Source organism: Anser cygnoides, chromosome 13 (assembly GCF_040182565.1).
Source record: "Anser cygnoides isolate HZ-2024a breed goose chromosome 13, Taihu_goose_T2T_genome, whole genome shotgun sequence".
Lineage (NCBI taxonomy): Eukaryota > Metazoa > Chordata > Aves > Anseriformes > Anatidae > Anser > Anser cygnoides.
Genome location: NC_089885.1, coordinates 4,036,675 through 4,056,823, shown reverse-complemented (window position 1 = coordinate 4,056,823; position 20,149 = coordinate 4,036,675). Strand labels below are relative to the sequence as shown.

General features: G+C 44.0%; 1 protein-coding gene across 8 annotated transcripts in view; it reads left to right on the top strand.

The window, feature by feature from the left end:
* Positions 1 to 20,149, top strand: part of DCX (doublecortin) — a 125,734-nt gene that overhangs the window by 19,351 nt on the left and 86,234 nt on the right. For 5 of the 8 annotated variants that reach the window (XM_067005361.1, XM_048070634.2, XM_067005360.1 and 2 more), the window contains one exon: positions 6,070 to 6,185. The exons of 1 other annotated variant lie outside the window; for it this stretch is intronic. The gene's annotated coding sequence lies outside the window, so the exon portion shown is untranslated. Of the gene's footprint in view, positions 1 to 6,069; positions 6,186 to 10,668; positions 11,024 to 11,070; positions 11,316 to 20,149 lie in introns of those variants that run through there. 2 more of the 8 variants (XM_067005367.1, XM_067005365.1) reach the window with 2 other exon arrangements.

Below are 20,149 nucleotides of genomic sequence, written 5' to 3'. Positions count from 1 at the left end.
TTCAGCACAATTCCAAGACCCAGAAGCTTCAGGTAAGTCTGGAGAAGCTTTCAGACGTGCTGATCATCTGTTTTTGGCTGGCCAGTTGCTAAGAGACAACCTGGGAGGTGCTCACATGGTGGTGAGCCACTCCGTTTTAGTCACTTAAAGCAGACACTTGTTTTAGCACTAAGAATCAAACTTGTCTTACAGCCCATCTGCACTGCTTACCGGATGATCTTAGCATGACTGATGACAATGCATAGTAATTGCTAATAACTGGGCCTTATTTTATCAACAAGATAACAAGGAGACTAGGTTGTTTCTCTGCATGATGGACAAATAACCCATGTGGACAGATCAGCTTTTGCTGAGAACAGAATTTTGTTCTTTCCTGCATAGCAGGGCTGTTTCCTCAGGGGACACTCAGCATGGACCTCAGTATCAAAACCAACACCTGAACTGTGTGCACGCATGAAATGTGCATGTTTTGTACTTTGGTGCTCTGTCTGGTTCTCCTGAAACTCGGGATATTCTTGATGGAGCCTGAAAATCTACTTGTTCATTTTTTATTCCCACGTTTCTCCACAGTCTGGCTCCATGCTCTGGCTGTGGACAACTTAGCATTGCCTTCAGTGCCACTTAACAAGGGTCTACGGGCAAGTGGGTGAGTCACACAAGATACTGGACATGCTGTCGCCACAAAGCCCATCTCAGCCCACACAGAGCTGGCCCTCTCTGTGCAGAGAACCCTTTGACTCCTGTGGGCTTCACAAAGATTTCTGCCTGCAGGAATAGCTTGCAGCATTGAGGCTTAGATGGGATTCCCTGAAAGACGCTTCACAGCACAGATGATGCTGAGGAGAGTCTTAGACACAGTCACACATGTTAAAACGTGTGCCTTTCCTCCTTTTACAGCTTAAGGTACCACCTGAACTTGCCAGGCAGCACCGTGATTACAAAGCTGATCAGTAAAAAGCTTTTTCTTCAGGGCTCATCCTGAGCAGAACTTTTCTAAAGCTGGAGGTCGTTGTTATGCAGGGTGGTATTTTGGTCTGGGCCCAGAGCTAACACTCAGGTATTCACTAACTCACTCTTGGCAGGGACCCATGAGGCATTACTTTCATAATCTTTAAAGCATGAACAGATACTACCTGAATTCTAACCAAGTCCTCCCAGGCAGACCATAAAGCTGAATGTACAGTGGGTAGAGTATTGGGAGTGCTAGCTGCAAAACAGTTAAACCCTTCTCTGAAGTCTTGGATGTCACATTATTTGCATGATTCACAGTTAACAGATGGGCTTTTGCCTATATTCAGGGGGACCATTCTTCAATTGCAATCATTAAATAATAATTATGACAGTTTATACTGAAAGGAAAACAATTTTGTGATGACCCCATTACATCATTTTTTATTTCTTTCGTTTGTTTGTTTTAGTTCCAGTCTTAAAGAAGAAAATCCCTTTTCTCAGTTCTCATTTGCAAAATATGCAACTAAGAGGACTTTGCCCACCCACACGCTTCAACATTTCAGATATCAGTATTTCCATCCAGGGCTGGATGAACTCTTTCTAAACCCATCTGGAGGAAACATAGTTGAAATCTTTGCAGCAAGAGAGTGAAAAGCAGTAGTAGATGCAAACACTGCCATCTCTGCTCTGCCACCATTTTTCACTGCAGTTTTGAATAAACTGTTCAAATAATCTGTTCTATACAGGAAAGCACAGCACAGAAATCCTCACCCACTGCCAAGAGTTAGCAGAGTTATCAAGCTAAAAAAATTCTTCAAATGATAGAAAAGTCCTTGCTGCTTGGCATTGGATTAAAAGGCATTGGATTAAAACTTCCAAGAGTTCAGATTATCTCACATACATCTGCTTCAGAGCTTCTGACACCTTCATCTGGAGACACTCAATCTGGCCTTGCTCAAGCACGGTACTTGATGAACTGTACCATGGGTCTGAAAAAGTGTGTGGTATCTGTGCTGCTCCTCCACATTGTCTCTGCGTGCCTGCCTGTGGCTACCCGTACAACACAGAAAAGTTCACCTTACAACTAAGATGTTCCTGATGGCCTCTGTCTGCCTGAGGATTCTGCTGCAGAGGGATATGATGTGTATCCTGGGACAAATTTCAACATCGCAGATCTGTCTGGGAATAAGGCCTCAATTACATGCAGATTTAACCTGCAGGTGGGCATGGGAGTCCCCTTGGTGCTTATCATGGAAAACAGTCAAGGTCATCAGAGTGGGAACTTTACTCCTTTACTGTATTTTACTCCTTTGTTTCATAAAACAGCCATTCAGGTATTTCTTTTTAATCCACTTCCCAGGAGTGACCCTTCCCAATAGCAGAATCCCTTCTCTTGCCTCAAGTCTCTAAGTTGTGCTCCTGCCTCTGCCTCAAAGCACCTGTACCCTAACATCTGCTGTTTATGGCCAAAGAGCCTCAGAGCTCTTGTGCTGTGGCATAGTCCCCATGCATTGCTCTGCCCCTGTGCAACCATATCCCAATTTATGCTACTACACTGACGGAGCAGGAAAAGAGTTATGTCACAAACAATTTTGAAATCTGTGATTCATTGGATGAAAAGACAATACACTATTGTTTGTCAGCTTAGGTACAACAGTAGGAACCTAACATTACCAGTGAATTCAGCTTAGAGATGGATCTCGAGCCCTAGTTCCAAAGTTAAAACTCTTAGAGTACTGAAGAGGAGCAGAGAAGGCAGCATAAAGACAAACAAAGAACAACTGCACAGTGTGACTGTGTATGTTCCCACTGTTTCACTGGAGGCCTCTTCATACGACAGCATGTACTACTTTCCAACAACACTGGAGACAGGATGTCAGCCGAGACAGACTCTCAGTCTGAGCTGTGACGGCTGTTGCTATATATTTATGGTACAGCCAGGGGTGTTTCCATTTAATGCCTGTCTGATAGCAGTCACAAGTTCCCTCTTCCCCAGCCTCTGGGTCAGTAACAGAACAAGCTCACCAGCCAGTTCCACTTAATTACTGTTCGTTTTTGGTGAAACAAAGAATAAATGTTGCTGTGTGACTGTGTGCTTAACTAATGTGCCTGATTATTAATAGCCAGTTTTGGTTCCCCTCCCAGCCTGTGTGCCACAAAATACATTTCCCTTCTGTCTCCAGGATCAAGCTGTCTGGGAAGTCACTGTTCCGTGAGGAGACTGGACAAAGACCTTATTGAACTTCCCTTCCATTTGAACAGAAGACTGATCTCCCTCTTTATTTTTAGCATGTTATCAACAAAAGTTGCTTTATTGCTTCACTGTTCATAGATGAGGACATAGTTTTGATACAGACAAACAGCTCTACCCAGAAAAATTCACCACATTGTTCTCCCACATGGCACACATGAAGTGCACTGCTTGGTTGTCTGGTTCTTCTCCTCTCAGGCCTCAAATGCCCACCACTCCACACAACCTCTCAGTTCCTGCTGAAAGCAGGAGGTTTTATCCATGCCCCAAATCCACATTCCCAGCCTCTCCCAGCTTCTTAAAACCCAGGCTTCTCTAGTGCCCAGGCATCAATTCCAAACACATTTGCAGATCTTGTACTGCACTCAGGTGATGCTCTTGAAGAGGCATCTTGTCCTGGGCAGCTGTAGGAAGCCTCCTTGCTGGGCATCAGTGGCCGAAGAAGATGTGCATTGCACAGGGGAGAAGACTGAAAAGAGAGACCTTATGGATGCCATGTTACTGCTGAAAACTAGCCTTTTCTCTGGCGGGTCCCTCTTATTATTTCAATAGCTATTCCATGTATTTACTTTAAAGGACTTGAAAATTCATACATCCATTCTCCATACATCCGCGTGACTGCCACTGGAGACACAAAGGCATTAAACCCTTTCCCTGACAACAGCTGTAGGAAATACTAAGTTGTGTCAATGCTTCATTTCTACTTCTTGAAGAGAGAGCCTTTTGCTACCTTACCCGCTAATGCCAACAGAATCCTTGTTTCCACTTCCTAGGATTTTAGGCTTGTGCAATAGGTAGAAGGCACAGTATCTGCTTCTCCATACAATTTATTATTAATATTTCTTCCTGCTTCAACTCTTCTAATGACTAGTTCAAAACAATTAAGGAAAAGAGTAAATGTAGGAATAATTCAACAAGCTGCTGGTCTCAGGCTGTAACAGGAGCATGTACAGTGTGTATGATGTGCTGGGACTCTAGCAGGGGTCAGTCCTGCAAAGATTATCCTGGGAATAAATGTGTGCACTTAAATGAAATTACAGTGTAAGAGATTAGACCTCTGAGGTCCACTGCTTTAAAATGAGGAAATCTCAACTTCCATGATCTTGGAGCAGACCCAAAATCAACAGCTATAAGATTTTTTTACGCCACTCTGTAGACATCTCTTTATGTGGACCCCGCCAGACTGCAGTGAGTGCTCTGCCTAGCCTAGGGCAAGTGACTGAGTTAATCAGCTGGGTAACTGAAGAGGTCATTCACATATTGGTCAGATTCAAAGCCTCTGTATTGATGACCAAAGCTTGTGATAGCAATGCTTTGCTGGGCTGCACCACAGTCACTCCTTGGTGGAGCCTCGGTTTCCTCAGCTGGGCACTTTTCCACCATCTCTGTGCTTGGCTCCCAGAACTGGGCTTCTTGAAGGAGCTGTTTGTGAATGTGATGCTGCTGACTTCATCATTGACACTGCAGCTAGCTCCATACCTGGCCTGCGCACTGAGAGTGCAGTCCTGAGTACCAAAGGGAACTTTGCTGCACTTTAACATCACCACCAGGGGCTGTAGCTACCCTTCTTCAGCATCCCCTGCACAGCTAGGCTGACGTTAGTATAAGGACTGGTTCTTTGACCATTAGCCTAGCCACCAATGCTTGATGTACTCCTGGTTCCATGACTGTTTGCAAAAGCTGAGTTGCAGAGTTCTGGACGCTAACAGACAGCTTGCAGCACCTAAAGGTGCCGTTTCCTTGGGGTTGCATTAGCCTGCCAAACATCATTAGGTGGCAGACCTGCAGGAATTCACCATATCAGTGTTGGATGTTAGCACTGCCAAAGCACTGAGCCTGCAGCCAGGTGTGGGCTGTTGTAGCCCACTGGCAAGTTCTTGTCACTCAGCACCGAGCAGAGTTTGGCCTGTTAGCCATGCCTCACAGGCTTTGTAGCTTACAATATAGCAGCTCGTGCTTGTGACACTGGAGAAGCCTTGTTCAAAACCCGCTGGCAGTCAAGATAAACACTTTTACAAAGATGGAAGGGGGCTGGTCTACAGTTTGGTTAGTTCCTCAAGTCTGAACTATCCCTTCTTACTTTAGCACCATTTGTGTCTGCAATCCGCAGCCCCCACTCCTGCCCCGCTTATATTTCTTTCTTTTTCCTTATATCACTGTACAGAAAGCTGTGCATTGTCCATCCTTCTTCTTTCCAAACCATCATTCCCCACCCCCAGCCCACCTCAGGCTCACACAAAGTTCACAGGAGCAGAGCCAATTCACCGCAATATTCATATTTCAGCGAGTGGGTCATATTGGACAGCGCTGCAGTGGAAATGCAGCAGTGGGCAGCTGTTTTCCATTTATTCACATGTAACCTTCACAGCACTGTCAGCAGAATATTAAACAAGGTTTTAGCATCTGCTTTTTTGGTTGGTTGGGTATCAGCCAACTGCTCCTGAATTCCAAGATTGACTAAGTGTCTGCATATCTCATTAGCAGGGTTAGCAAATGTTTATCACTCAGTGCCGCAGCAAAACCTCAGCCACCCTTAGCTCCTCTGCAAAACATTATTGTTGGTTGCAAGTATCTGATTCTTGTGGCTTCTTTTACCGAGGCCCAGCATGAGCTCTCCTCTGTTTCCTAGGGACTGTAGGAAAGCTCCAGGCCATACCAGACTGAAAAGAGATGGCCACTCTTACCAAAATGAATGTACCTTTTCTTGGTCAAAAAACAAACCAACCAACCAAACAAGAAGCTTTAGCCTGCCCCTCAGCTGTTTTAAATCACAGTACAGAATTAACTGGGGACAGTGCAGAAAATTACTGTCTGATTCACTCTTGCTGGCCCCAAGTGACATCCAGGAATTCATATCTGTGTTCCAGGTATAACCCCAAGGACATTCTGGAAAGTCACCATCTGTGGTGGTGGGCTGCAGCTCCTTGAAGCTTCCTTGCACCAGTCAATTCACACCCAGCTTTCTCACCCACTCTATGTTCAGGTAAGCAGTGGATACTCCAAGCATTCAACTGTCATTAAGGAAAAGCAGGTGGAAAAAACATGCCAGAAGGGACAGATGCAATCCTACAAGTCCCCAAATTAGATTTACACCTACTCTCTGCACCTGGTTGTGTGTCCACCCAGCACTGAGTTGGGTGAACATATTCCCATCTTTCTTTACTGCTCTTTGTCACAGAAAAGCAGGGTCTCAGACCTAATTGTAAGGTCCACAAGTGAATTACTCCTGTCAAAGGAGTTAATAAAACTTGGCACATCTGGCTCTACATTCACACATTCCAGTATTCAGCAGTCAGGACTGCCACTTCTGGAGACGCATCCTATTTTTTCTGGTAGTGGGACACAGGTCTTTCTCAACTCTACTGACATTTAATGATTCTCTTTGTTGCCCTGCTTGTTACTGTCAGGGCACATCGGATTCACTGCCATCTGAGGTAAGACTTGTTTTATGAGTCTGACAAGAAATGTTGAAGTGTCTGAGGTACTTTGGATAATTCATCTGAGAAAGATAGTGAGCTCCTTGCACAGGAAACATGCTAACCTGTCTGAAAGAACTACAGAGAAGCAACTGAAGAGAGTGTACATGAACAGAAAAATTCCAGTGCCATTCATTCAAGCAGCAACAACAGCATTTCACTTACCCCAGCCTGATCTTTCTCAGGTCTCCATGCACTGAAATACCTCCCAACATTCCTGATGACTTGAGCACCATTTTTATTTTCCCATGTTGAAGCTTCTTTGCCTCCTGCTGCAGTCTTCAACTCACTGGGGTAAAATGGGGTAAACTGGGGTTATATTTAAGTAGTATGCCAATTATTGCTAACTTAAAGCTAATGATGGGAGAGGTGGTTTACTTTGTTTGAATGGTACGTGAATCTGAACTGAGCTGGGTTCCTGATTAAGATTTGGATACCAGGCCTGGAGCTAGTGCCATGAGCAAGTAAGAACAATGGTAACGAACTCAGACAATAAGCACTGAAGGTGCGTGGGAACTGTAACCATGTCTTACTAGGTTTCTATGCAGCATATCAAATACAATGCTGAAAAGCTCTAGTTATGGGTGAAATAATGTGACTGTCCCCAAAAGCACTGTAGATGTGGTCAGTGCATATCAAAGGGCTGACTGATGATTCATGATCCATTTGCCTTCAACGTCAGGAAGGAGGCTGGGATGTGGAAGTAATATCCTAAGAGAACAGATAATGTTGGGTTACCCATTATTTCCATCTTTTTTCTACTTAGCATTGCTTTTTTCTTTTTTTTTCTTTTTTTTTTTTTTCCCAGAAATCCATGCCATACTGCCAATTTTCATGCAGTTACGCTTAAAAGGCTTGAATGTATTTTTTTGATCCCACTGTTTTAGGATTCTGTATTGCTACTAGGCTGGTGCAGAGCAGCTTGTCTACAGTAGTCTTCTGTGCTCTTCATCTTCCCATGATGCTTTAAACTGGAAGTTTGGACACTTTCTAGGTAATCCTACAAATGTCCACTAATAGCATAACACTTTTTCCTAGAAATGATTCGTACCGGGTGGTATGTTGAAGATCAGGCATGTTTTTGGTTACAGCTCTGAGCTTTGTCCTAGATTTCTCTTCTAGGTCCATCCCAGGATTTAGTTTTCTGTGCCTCAGTTCACCACTTAAACTGGCTTAATTCTGTGCTCTCCCATCTTTCTGTCTGATGTGCTTTTAAAACACATGATGGTGGCTGACTGTCTCTCTTCTGGTGACAAAAATGGCCTTCCGTGCTCTGTTGTCTCTTGAGTTCTTTGATTTACACATTGATTTCTACATGGCTATAGATATGTCACATTAAGGAAAAGCTGGTGCTTGGCAACACAAATGATCGCAACACATCACCTTCCCTTAATGATCTTGGCCAGACATCCACAGGTAAGGGGTGTAACTGCCAAACTGACATTTCCCTCAGGAAATGCTCTGTCCCTCCTCTGGTTCCCCCCTCCCCTTCATTTGGAAAATCTTTGATAATTAAATCACTGCAAAGGCAAGTGATCTGTTGTTATAATCCATTCGATAATTCAGCCTAAACCCCAGGTTTCTCTTTGCACAAATGGAATTTGCTCTGTTCACAAAAGATTGACTCCCAAGCTACCTGCTTACTCACACAACCCCTTTCTTAATTAGATGGCTGAAACTAGCAAAGCATGGCCTTCTTCCCAGCACAGATGACCTTAGGGAAACAAAAAGGCTTTTCATTAAAGAGGTCCTGGAGACTCTGCCATAAAGAAGAGAGATATATTCATTTCTGGAAGAAGATACAAAGATACAATTGCTGCTTGGTCACTTACTGTAGGCAGCATCTCCTGTTCTCAGGCAGCAGAGAGAGATGATGGGTTCAGCTGTCACACTGGGGACCCCTTATTCTGGCTTCTTACTTTTTTTTTTTTTTTCCATTATTCAGCTATGTTTCTCTTTACTTTAGTAGGTTTTGCTTGAAAGAACTGGATAAAGTTTTAAGAAGTGTTGTCTTGGACATGAAGAACAGCAAGACTTGGTCTGGAAAGCACAATCTTTTTCCTCTGTAGCTGAATGAGCTGCTCTGTAAGTGCCAGCAGACACTTTTTGCACTGCATAGTCCAACTACTCAAATGTGATGCAGCACCTGCAGGCAAGTTGCCACTTGAAAAATGAACCATGGCCATGATGATTTCTATTGCTGATGTCTTCAGATTAAGCTTGGATATTTTTCCATTAGAAATCATAGTGGTGCACTGGCTATTAGCTCCACATCCATATTGAAATGTTACACTAAGGATCCAGCTAAGGACTTGAGGATCTAACCATTCTTTTTGGCTTTCATAAACTACCAATCTATCTGAAAATAAATTTCACATATCCAGGGTATCAGGTCTGTGTTACCAGAGGACTGTACCTGGACTGAAGCAGGCTTTGAATTGCCTGGTGGGGAAGCAGTGTAGCTCCAAACCACCCTCAACCACTGTAACAGTGCCTGGTGCTCAGCCATGCCATGGAAGTTGTGCCAGTTGGAGAGCTGAAAGCAGGAGCAGAAGAAGAAGGAAATCATATGTAACAGGTTCAGAGAGAAAAGCTGCCATACCCTTTGTTTACTGCAACAGACATTTCTTTACCAGCCTTCATGCCTTGGGGACAACTAGAAAAATCTCTGTTCAATTGCCCCTGTGACCTGTAAAATGGACTATAACAACTTTCTGAAGATTTCACTTCTGCATCTGTAAGGGCTGGAGATCAAACTGCTGCATTTAGTTAACACTCCCTGCAAACCAGCTTGTTCTGAGCCACCCATTGCCTCTGAACTCAAAGCACATTTGGATTCCTAATAGAAACAGCTGTGAGTTTTCACTGAAAGTTTCCCTTTGCTGTATCCAGAAGATTCCCTGTTTCTTAGATGACACGATGGGGATTCCTTAGCAAGCCTTTTGAATGCCAGGGCTCTTTTTTCCTTGCCACCCATTTCTTGTTCAGAGCAGCTGTTGAGGTACAGAGGGTAGAACCATATTCTGTTTCCATTTATGTGTGAAATCCCTGCAGTGATAAAAGGTTGGTTCATCTCTCACCAAGTACAGGATCTGGCTGATATTTAAACTCACAGCAATAACAATTTCATTACCTTTGAGATTTCTGTCACTGAAAAAGAATGGATTGACATGCTAGAAGCCAAAAATATCACCCACATCTTCACTGCATATCCCATCACATTCTTTTATTTGGTGTCAATACTCATTTGCAAACAGCAGTAAGCATCAATAGGCAGTAATAAACAGGAATATCCAGTGACAACCACTTTGTATAGTAGATGCTAGCTGGAAGTTTCTAAATAACATCTAGGATTCATTGTTTCTGGATATTGTCAAGTATCCCAGGGCTCCAAAACATTTAGGAAGTTATTTAGACAATAAATACTACACAAGAAGTATTTATAAATTTATAATAGAGTAGAAGGAGCCCCAAAACTTTACAGCATGGAGCAACCACTAACCATCTGGAGTTGGCAAACAACCCAGGGGTAGGTTAGTGCCCAAGTGTTACTACTGAGGTTTTACAACAGCTTCAGAAAGCATCTGTCTTGCTGTGTCTAGGGGACACAGAACTGGATGAACCCTGACCTGACCTAGCTTTCTAGTTGTGGCCAGCCAAATCAGTGTTACCTGCTGGCCTTCTGATTGTCTGGTGATATAACTTTTCCTCCATAGAATCATCCCAAGCTAGCACATTTTCATTTTGGGGAAAAGGGCAAAAGTCTTTGTCATGTTTCATCTAAAAGACAGCTTGCCTCTTCCTTACAGAGAAAGCTTTGTTCTCATCTGCTTCCAGAGAAAGCATCCCAGCCCTACAGCACAGCAATATTGCATTAGCTTTCTGCAGGCATGACTCTCACATGCAGTTTCATAAACAGTAATTTTCTTTAGGGAGCCTGAGGGAAAGAGAAGGGAAAAATAGGGGAGAGTAGTGGGAAGACACTCACTAGACAACTTGACTTTTCAGGAAGATAGAGCCATAGGCTGATTTATATCCTTTTGCCAAGGAAAGGCAAATGTAGTTGTCCTGACTTCTATATTTATTAGACTCGAAATGCCATTCCTTGCAGCACAAAGATCTCAGCTTTTAAGAGCCCACAATAGCAGGAAAGTAAACCAGCATTCTTGCGTAGCAAGCTGTTGTAAAATTTAAACAGTATTCAAGTATTACAATTTATCTACCCTAGCCTAATGCTGGTAAACAGCAAGGAAATCAACCCACCCCATTTCCATTAAGTACTCTGAACAGCTCCACCTGGCCTCTGCTCTGAACCAATCCTTGCCAGCAAGCCTCTATTTAGCAGGTATGTAAAGCTTTACCAGGGGCTGTTACTTGTTATGTTCTACAGGTCAATTTTTGCTCTATTAGCATCAGGAGTCACTAAGAATTTGGACTTTAGATCCTATTTCTGTATATAATAAATAGCATTCTTTTAGCCTATGTTCCTGAAAAAAGTGTGTGTTGTCAGACAGTGGCTGTTCTTGTGCTGATGAGCTAGTCACAATACAGAGTTCAAATGTGAAAATATATTTTGGGCTGTGAAAAAGACCTAGCTTCACCTGTGTGCTTTTCGTACTGCAGCATCAGAATACCAGGTAAGGAAAACCTCTGTGATGGCTTGAGCCACTTTGGCTGAAGACAACAAGCAGAGTCTTCAGGAGGGCTGTATGCCAAATATTATGACTCTGGGCTCAATCAGTGAGAGAAACAAACTCTGCATGCAAATATGGCAGAAAATTATGCTGTGATGGCCCTGCTGTGCTTCTGGTGCTTGGGTCAGGGCATTTACAGTGTTCTGGAGTTTCCCAACTCAGTATAGGGGGATAAATACTTTCCAGAATGGTTCTTCAGCTTCTATACTTTCTTTCTTTTTTTTTTCTTATCCTCCTCTCTGGTAAGGTCACCTCTTTATTTATCTTATGCTAGCAAACAGACTGGAAATCAGCTTGTTTCCAGCATCTGCTCCTCTTAGGCATCACTTACAGCTTCTTTAAGAGTACTTCTCTCTTCCTTATTTTTTCTTATATGTCCTTTCCTTTCCTCTCCCTTCATTCTCTCCTATACTTGTGCTGATTGCTCTAACTCACCCCTGCTCTCTACCTCTTCCAAAGCATCACAGCTCTTCTGGCAGTGGGCCATCTAGCACTCCAGATGGCTGGCATTTGCTGCTTCTGCCACAGGCTGGGGTAACGAGCTAGCTATTTCAGTAACAAATCCAATGCAATTTGCTTCAGGGAATAGCTATACCAGAATGAGTTATTGCCCGCTTCATTTCTGAAGGATGTGTTCCCTGCTAGCAAAGACCCGTTTCATTAAGGTCCCTCTGAATCTACTCCATAACTCCCTGGCTGAGGTGTGGAGCAGCCTGGTTTCTCATGAAGGTATAGTAGTGCCTCTCCTCCGCTTTGGGACTGCTCACCCTTAGCATTATACCGCCCCTTGGCTGTTTTTTTTTCCAGCTGGTGTGTAGAACAGAAAGGAATCAAAAGCTCTTTTGCCAGCCTGCGCCATGATGCAGCCTATTCCAACTTGTGAATTCGTGTTGTGTGCTAGGTTTCAGTGCTCTAGAAATCTCTTATTTTCTTAGAATCAGGGTGTTAGGTCTTGTATATGACTAACTCTCCTCATGAATCCCATTTTGTAACTTCTGAACATTTTGCAAACAGCAGACACTTCGCAGTAGTTGAGCCAAACCAATGAATATTCTGGCTGAAACTGGATTGGGTATGCGCAGGGTAAAATTTTACCTTGAAACTAGTTCTGATCCCTGGGAAAGTGAGTGGCAGCACATGGAATGGGCAGGGCATGGTGATGGGGCTGTGTGTGGTGGGGGAAAGGGGTGTCTATAACATTATGCCTCTTCTTGGGTGTCTGTACTCTGATGGGTTCTAGATGAACTGGAGAGGAGAGTTTTGGTGGGGAGCAGCAAAGTTGAAACTGATGGTCAATTGCTTCCTAACAAATGCAGTCTGGTTTAGAGCTATCTACCTCCTTTTGGGGCAAAGGTGTACAAATGTATTTACTAAACATGAGTGTGAGAAGCAAAGGAGAGACTCTGAAACAGTTTCTCTGTGAGGGATGTGAGAGACCATGAAGAAACATAAGGAAAAAGCTGGGAGCTGCCTGCTCTGCTAGGAACAGTAACTTGAAGTTGGTATGGGAAGCCCAGGAGACGAAGATGAAGACTGTACTTGCAGCAGCTGTTTGAGACGTGTGTTTGTCCTGGGGCCTGTCAAGTACCTTATCACTCTAGCATAAACACAAATATACCACCTTCCACAAGACAGCTAGCGAGTTATCATCCATCCCTGTCACAGCGTGGGCTCACTCCTCTCTTAGAGACCCACATGACCTAACACAACCCCCTGCTCTGTAACAAATCTAATGTGCACAATGACACATCCACAGCCTGCTAAATCCTGCAGTGGATTAGGAATGTATTTATAGAAGCTGAAATGAATATTAACAAGCTGTCCTCTGAAATCTAATTGTGTCTCCTAAAATTGCTAGGTTTTTGGCCAACATAAATTAACATAAAACTACTGCTAACATCTCCTCTGGATGAGGGGGTGGAAAGCAGCCCTCCAACACAGTGACTCCAGATCCTAATTAAAAGCAGTAGTTCAATGAATGGGACCTCCTGTCTCCTCCCCTACTAATTAGCAGGATATTGCTGTAATCTCCTCCCTTGCTAGACAGCTTACTCATCTCCCCCTTAATGACTCCAAAATGGTTGCTTTTTCAGTAGTACTTCCCTGCTGAGTTCTGCTTGGGAGTTACCATTCTATATGGGAAAAAAATCATGTTTTTCAGTTCTTAAAACCTTCTCCAAACCAAAACAAAAACCTCAAGTTCCTGAAGCACGTGTCTGGGTTTAGGGTTTAATTGCTGGGAAGACTGATCGGTTTTCGCAGTCGCAGATCTAAACTCTCCCTTTGTAAATGCAAAAGCACAGGCTCTAGAAAAGGCTGGGCTCCCGTATGAGGGGAATAATATTCTGCTTGTGCTCTGTTTGTGGGGGCCAGGCTGGCAAGGCGTGGTCGGCAGGCAGCATCTTTCTCCTGGCTGTCAGCATCCAGCTCAGCTGCTGCCAGATACATGGATGCAGAGTGGGTTGTGGCTTGCCTGAATTTGTGTTCTGGCTCTGGTCCTTGAGGTTCTGATGTGTACCTGGACACCCTGTTCCTGTGTCTATGGGCTGGAATAAAGTGTTGCTCCTACTAAAGAAGCTTTCACTTTAGCTTTGCAAGGACCATCAGACCCATTAACCCCTAGCCTTTAAACATCTAGGAAGAATCTGAACACCTAAAACACTATTCAAAATGTTTTCTGCACATAAACCCTAAAATACCTCGTGCCATGAATTGTCAGAGGGAGGGAAATGTCTGAACAGTAATTTACAGCATAAAGTAGAGGTTCTCCTAGAGCTGGATAAAAGGAAACCTCGGGCATGGGGATATGTAGAAAATGGTCTGTGTGTGGCTGTATAATCTGCCTGAAATGCCAGTGTGTGTGAATTTAAGCGTGCACTTCAGAAGGCTCTGCTTAAAGGAAACTGCCCTTCTGCAAAGGTTTTGGAAGTAAAAAGGGAGACTGACCCTGAGCCATACCAATCAGTAGCCACCTGCGTGTGTGAGCTTCCCATGCCTTAGCACTGAGGGGCTACCACAAATTTTAGGGAATGAATTAGACTATCAGAATGGGTTGTTAGTAATACTGCAGAGGCATTTCTACCGCAGAGTGGCTGAAGTAAAGTCCAAACAGCTGGATATCCTCCAGAGCCTCTGATCTCCTTCCAAGATTCAATTGCAATGACAAAACTTCTCAGGTCCTCTTGCTGCCTTGCCAAGGCAGGAAGGCAGCTGCCTTGGGCTGCCCACGCTGCTGGCCAGCATGGCTCCACCAGGCACTGCAAACCTCTTAGTGGGTTGCCATCTGCTGGCACTGCCTCTAACTGCTTCCTACTGGGGGGAGCAAAGAGAAGGGCATCTACAAAGGGGGGTGTGGGTCAAGCAAGCCTGAAATGTAACTGCCTGATAACTTATTTTCTCTAAGTGTAAGCTCCTCAACCAATTGCCTGTGCTGGTTTAGCAGGCCTTGCACTAAGGAGAAGAAAGCTTTGTTGTCCCGTTGGGGACCGTTCCTAGGATCTGTTCCGATTTGAAATGATTTACCATCACCACCCAACAGGCTACATGAAACAAAACAATAATTTAGCTTCTGCAAAGCCTTCATTTCATCTGACATGAATCAAATAAGTCACATCACAATTAATGTTTTAATGTAATACTAAGCTAAAACTCTGCCTCTGGAGCTTGTTTCCTCACAGAATAGCTCAAAGCATAAACTGGTACAGTTTAAGCAAGGGGCATTCTGATTTTGAAGATCCTGTAATGGGAAAAAAAAAAGTTCCTTTTCCAGTTTAGGGATAAATCACTTAATCCTGCTGTGCAAACTGGAAAAGGTGTGTGTAAATCTGGCTGCATCATTGTCAAGAAGCAGCAGTCTGGGCCTGACCAACCACTGAGGATGATTTGAGAACTCAAACTCAGGCTCAGGTGGGCTTCCTGAGGCTGAGTTTGCAGGTGATGTTGTTAGGTTCTTGCAAATGTATAGTCTGTGCTGAAACTTGTACGAAAAATAGCCAGCTTATAGGAATTGGATTGCTACGAGGAAGTTAAAACAAGTCTATCAGATTAGTTCCTTGAATTAAATCATCGTAATTAAGTACTAGCTGTATTGTTCAGGTTTACCTGAATTTCTGGTCACAGGTGATCGCTTCTAGCAGGAAGTAATGTGATGCTGTGCAGACACTGCATGTTATGATGATGAATACTCATTATATGGCCATCAGTTCTGTATCTGGGTAAGGAACAGACCTCTGTGGATGCTACCGCTCACTGAGTTGAGGGGAAGTGACCATATTTTAGAGCTTGCAGTGTCCTTGCATAATTCCAAGGCAGAAAGCCAAGATCTTTCCTGTTCTAGCATCTTGCTTCTCCGCAAAGCGGGTAGGAGGGTGTGAAATGCAAAGTGTGTAAGGAGAGGTCATTCATTTCTTTTTTGCCACAGCAATTCATCTAAACAACCAGACCAGCTGTTATGCCTGCAAGTCCCTCCCGGCATTTCATGGCCCACAGCTACTGCACTGCTGCTGGAGCATGGTGACTGCTTATCAACCCCCGTTTCCTTCCCTTTCTTGCTAGGGACCAAACAGCACGTTTGGGAGCGGCAGTCACTCCTAACTGATTAACGCTTGAATAGGGATCAGTTTTTTCACTCCTGATGCTCAGTATTGCCACAGGGTGGCATCATTGTTGTCTTACAGACACCTATGGCCTAAGGAAGTGGCCCAAAGCAAGAATGGTTTGCACTGAGGTCCTGATGATGATTGCTGCCAGCAGATGAGCTCTTATGGGTCTCCGCAGGTCTCTGCTGCTTTGCGAGGCGCAGTGGAGGTACCTTTTGTGCACTGAACTTACACAGTCACTCTCATCTGTGGCGCACAGATATTTCCTGTCACATCTGCCAGCCTCACGGGGAACCAAAGTGCGCTGGTGCTACTTGCATTGTGAGAGTGATGTGTGCGTGATGTGGGTAATCCACTCTGTTGTGATTAGCACTGCCCACAGTAAAAGTAGCCCTCTCTCAAGGTCCCTCTTTCATACCTCTATAGAAGAAGCAAGGAAGGAGGCCTAAAATGGATATCCCAAAGTGGAATGTGGGAAGTACATAAAGTAGAGAACAAGAAATTTTCTCTAGCGTGACCAGCCCAGAGGTGACTGGGTTTGTATAGGCTTAAAAGTAAGGCAAGCCCTACTTTAATGACTGGCTGTCAGGGTTATGTCTGCAGAAGTAGCCCACAACCTGGAGATTTGGGCCAGTGACATGTAATAACTTTATCTTAACTTGGGGGGGAGTTCATAATGAACAGAACATGCATAATCTGAAGATGAAATGCCATCAGAATCAACAGTGGAGTTTCTGGTGTCAGCTTCAGGAGAACTTCTGCCTGAAGCCATCTCTCACTTGTCAGCACAACTCTGGCATGCATGCAGGGAGCAGATGAGCTGCTGAAGTTCAGATCAGAGTTTCAGTGCTTTTAAGTACAGCTATTTGGAAGGCAGTGTCTTGAAGTGTTTCCATACCTTAACCTTTGTTTCAGAGATAAAACCTACATGTAGCTCTTAGTAGGTTCTCAGGAGGTATCTAAAATCCCTGGATGCATTGATAGCTGCTAGAGGCAGGACTTTGCCTATCACATTTTTCTGAAACCTGCTTCCTTCACATGCTTAGAGTACTCAAGGATGCCTTGTACCACAAACAGACGGTGCTGCTGGCTCCTGCATGCAACGCCCAGCTTTCCAAAGCCTTGTAGTAATCTAGGAAATCGGGTTCAGTTTAGCATGGTGTCTGCAGAGTTGGATCTGGTTGTTGGAGAAAGCTGACTGGAGATGTCAGCTGTAGTGTATTTTTTTCAGCTATAGCGTATTTTTTTCATTCTGGCTGACTGTAATGAGTCTGTGTCCTTCTAGAGTGAGGGACTACATCTATGCAAACAAGAATGTGTTCATTGGTATTTTAACAACAATCTTTGTGTGCTCATGTATTCTAATTTGTATGGGGTTTTGAGCAGATAACATCTCAGATTAAAATAAATTTGTTAATTTCTGTATCTACCTTTAAATTTCAGTGTAGATTCAAAGCAATGATTATCAGTTTCTTAGATAAATGTATGCCTGAAGAAAAATAGCAAAATAGCTAAGCAGTATATGCAGCCATAAAAAAATCATTTGCTACTGTTCTCTGTGATTTTTTAGGGCAAAACAGGTTGGAACCATCCCCTGAAAGCAATCAGACACCAGCACAAAAAGCACTTTCCCACTCTGCTCTCTCCGTTCTTGGAGAGTGTAAAAACCTTTGAGCTGCCTCTATCTCAGCTGTTATACTAGTAGAGGTGAGCAAGCTGAATGACAATTATTTCTACTATGTAGCTGACAGCTCAGCATCTCTGCACAGCAGCTGAGCTCAGCCAGAATCAGCGCTCTAAATACTGATTGCTCATCTTCCAGCAGACAGGTTTCCTCAGAGCCTTCTACTTTCCCTGGGAGTTTGTCTCCCATGTGCTGCTGCTGGAGATCAGGTGTGTTGGCACAATCATGGGCTGAAGGTGAGCCCTCTACTAATAAGGGCTGTGTGCTCCAAAGACAGTGTGGGCATCAACTGAGAGTACTTATGGGCAATGTGTTAGGGTACGTGGATGTGAGAAATGCTTAGGACTATGGAAAAGGAGGATCTGTATAGGATAGGGACTTCTTCACGCACTGGAATGAGTTGTGATTCAAAACCAAGAGCATTGAGCTCGCCTTCCTACTCCTCTTGTAAACTTCGTAGGCCTGTAGTCTGCCAATCATACAGGATGATCATGATTTTCTTGCAACTCCAAAGTTCAAAATGAGCCTCAGAGGTTGAGAACTCCAGGTTGGTGTAATTTGTCCTCTTATTACTTATAGTCTTTGTCCTGTGCTGTGCTGAATATCTTCTCAGAGTTCAAAAGCTCCTAATGACTACTGAGGCCACAGAAGGCATTCTTCATCATCTGTTTAAAATTTTAGTCTTGTAGGTCAATTATCTAGAAACTTCTAGTCTTGGTCATGAGTCTACTGTTATGATGCAGCCCATGGACAACCTCTGTGAAAGGAGACATCTGGATTTCTTGTGGTCCCATCTGTCATGACCTTAGCTAGAACCTGCAAGCCATATATCATACTTAGTTTGGTCAGCAAAAATGTACTGTCAACCTCTGTGAGGCTCTGCATCTCCCCCAGGGTAGAGGCAATGTATGTGGCAGATGTTTCCATGGCTTTCTGCAAGCTTTGCAAATTGCTGTTAAGGAAAAACAGTGCCACTGGATTGCCACCAAAATTTGGCTTGTGGAACCCCCTGGATGTGGCAGGATTTGTATGGGATAACATGGGGTACTGTGGTGGGGGTGTTGCTTTTTCTGCTATCAGGAAATTTGTTTTCAGCTGCAGAAGAAAAACATTGATTTAGATGGTTTGCTTGTAATAGAGAGGGGATGAGCCAGATGAAACCCAGTGCAAAAGGTTTTCTTTGAATGACGGTCGTGTGTTTTAGTGCTTTTTCATATCTGGATGTATAGGGAATGTCTTCAGTGAGTCATTGAATTACTCATTATGAGCTGCATTGTTTCCAGATACTTACAAAGGGTTTATTAGCCCAGGGAATGGCCTTTTCACTTGCAGCATGCGTACTGTTGATCCCACAGAGCATGCATGGCCCATTTCTCCCAAATTTCAGCAGAAGTTTATCTGAAGCCAAAGTAATCTGCTGAAATTGAGGGGTGTTTGCCAAGGGTAGAGGGCTGCAGCATGGAAACATTGACTCAGCACAGCTGGTGGGATCTGGAGGCTGGCTCCAGAGCAGTGACAAGTCCCATCTGAGGGGTGCTGGTGCTGGGAGGTGCAGGTGAGGAGCCCCACACGGTCTGGCTGCTGGAGGTGGCCGTAGAGCTCAGCCAAACAGTTGGAAGCTTCAGCTTGCACCCTCTCCTCCTTCCCCAGGCAGAAAGCTTTGTCCCTGCTGCTCCCTGGGATTTTTAAAGATTCAGGCTATCTGTGACTTGAGTCTGAACCGCCTCTGCAGAGGTTACAAGGCTCAGAGTGGTGAAGCCATGCTGTGGAGGTATTCCTCCACCCTTCTCTCCCCAGCAGCAAGCTGACTTTGGCTTACTAGCATTGGTATTTAAAAGACTTTCAGATGTGTGTGGTCCCTGTAAAAATAAATCTCCAAAGGAAACAAATGTTATGTGGTGAAAGTCTGCCAAGTCCCCCTTGCTTATTAGCTCGCAGTATCATGTAGGAGGGACTTAACTCTATAGGTTAATACAGGATAGCTCTTCAAGGAACTGTCAGCTCCTCTGAAAATTCAGGCTTAAAGCCTGTTGCTCTATAGGGTCAAAAGTGAGCCGCTGGCCTTATGGGCCTTAGTCTTTGACTGCTCTGACACATTTAGCAGAGCCCTGAAATGATCACGTGTGATTTCAGGGGGCTTTGGCATATAAGATCTCATCAAACAAGGCTTTGAAAGGAGTGATCAAGGATGACATTTTGAAAGCAGTCCAAAAGCACAGAGGTTCAAATAAGAAAAGTAATTAAACATGTGCATCTAAATAGACTGACTGGAGTACGATGATCCAAGACTTCCTTCAAAAGCAATGATTGCTTGATTTAATTTTTTCCAGAATTCTCATCTGTGGTGCAGCCAGACTTCAGCTGCTTATCACCCAAACTTACATCCTGATGGGTAAAATGTGCTGTGCTATCAAGATAGAATTATTTTATAGAGCTCAGGATGGTATATAGCAAAGCAACAGGGTGGTGGTGTTGACATAGAAAGAACTTAAGAA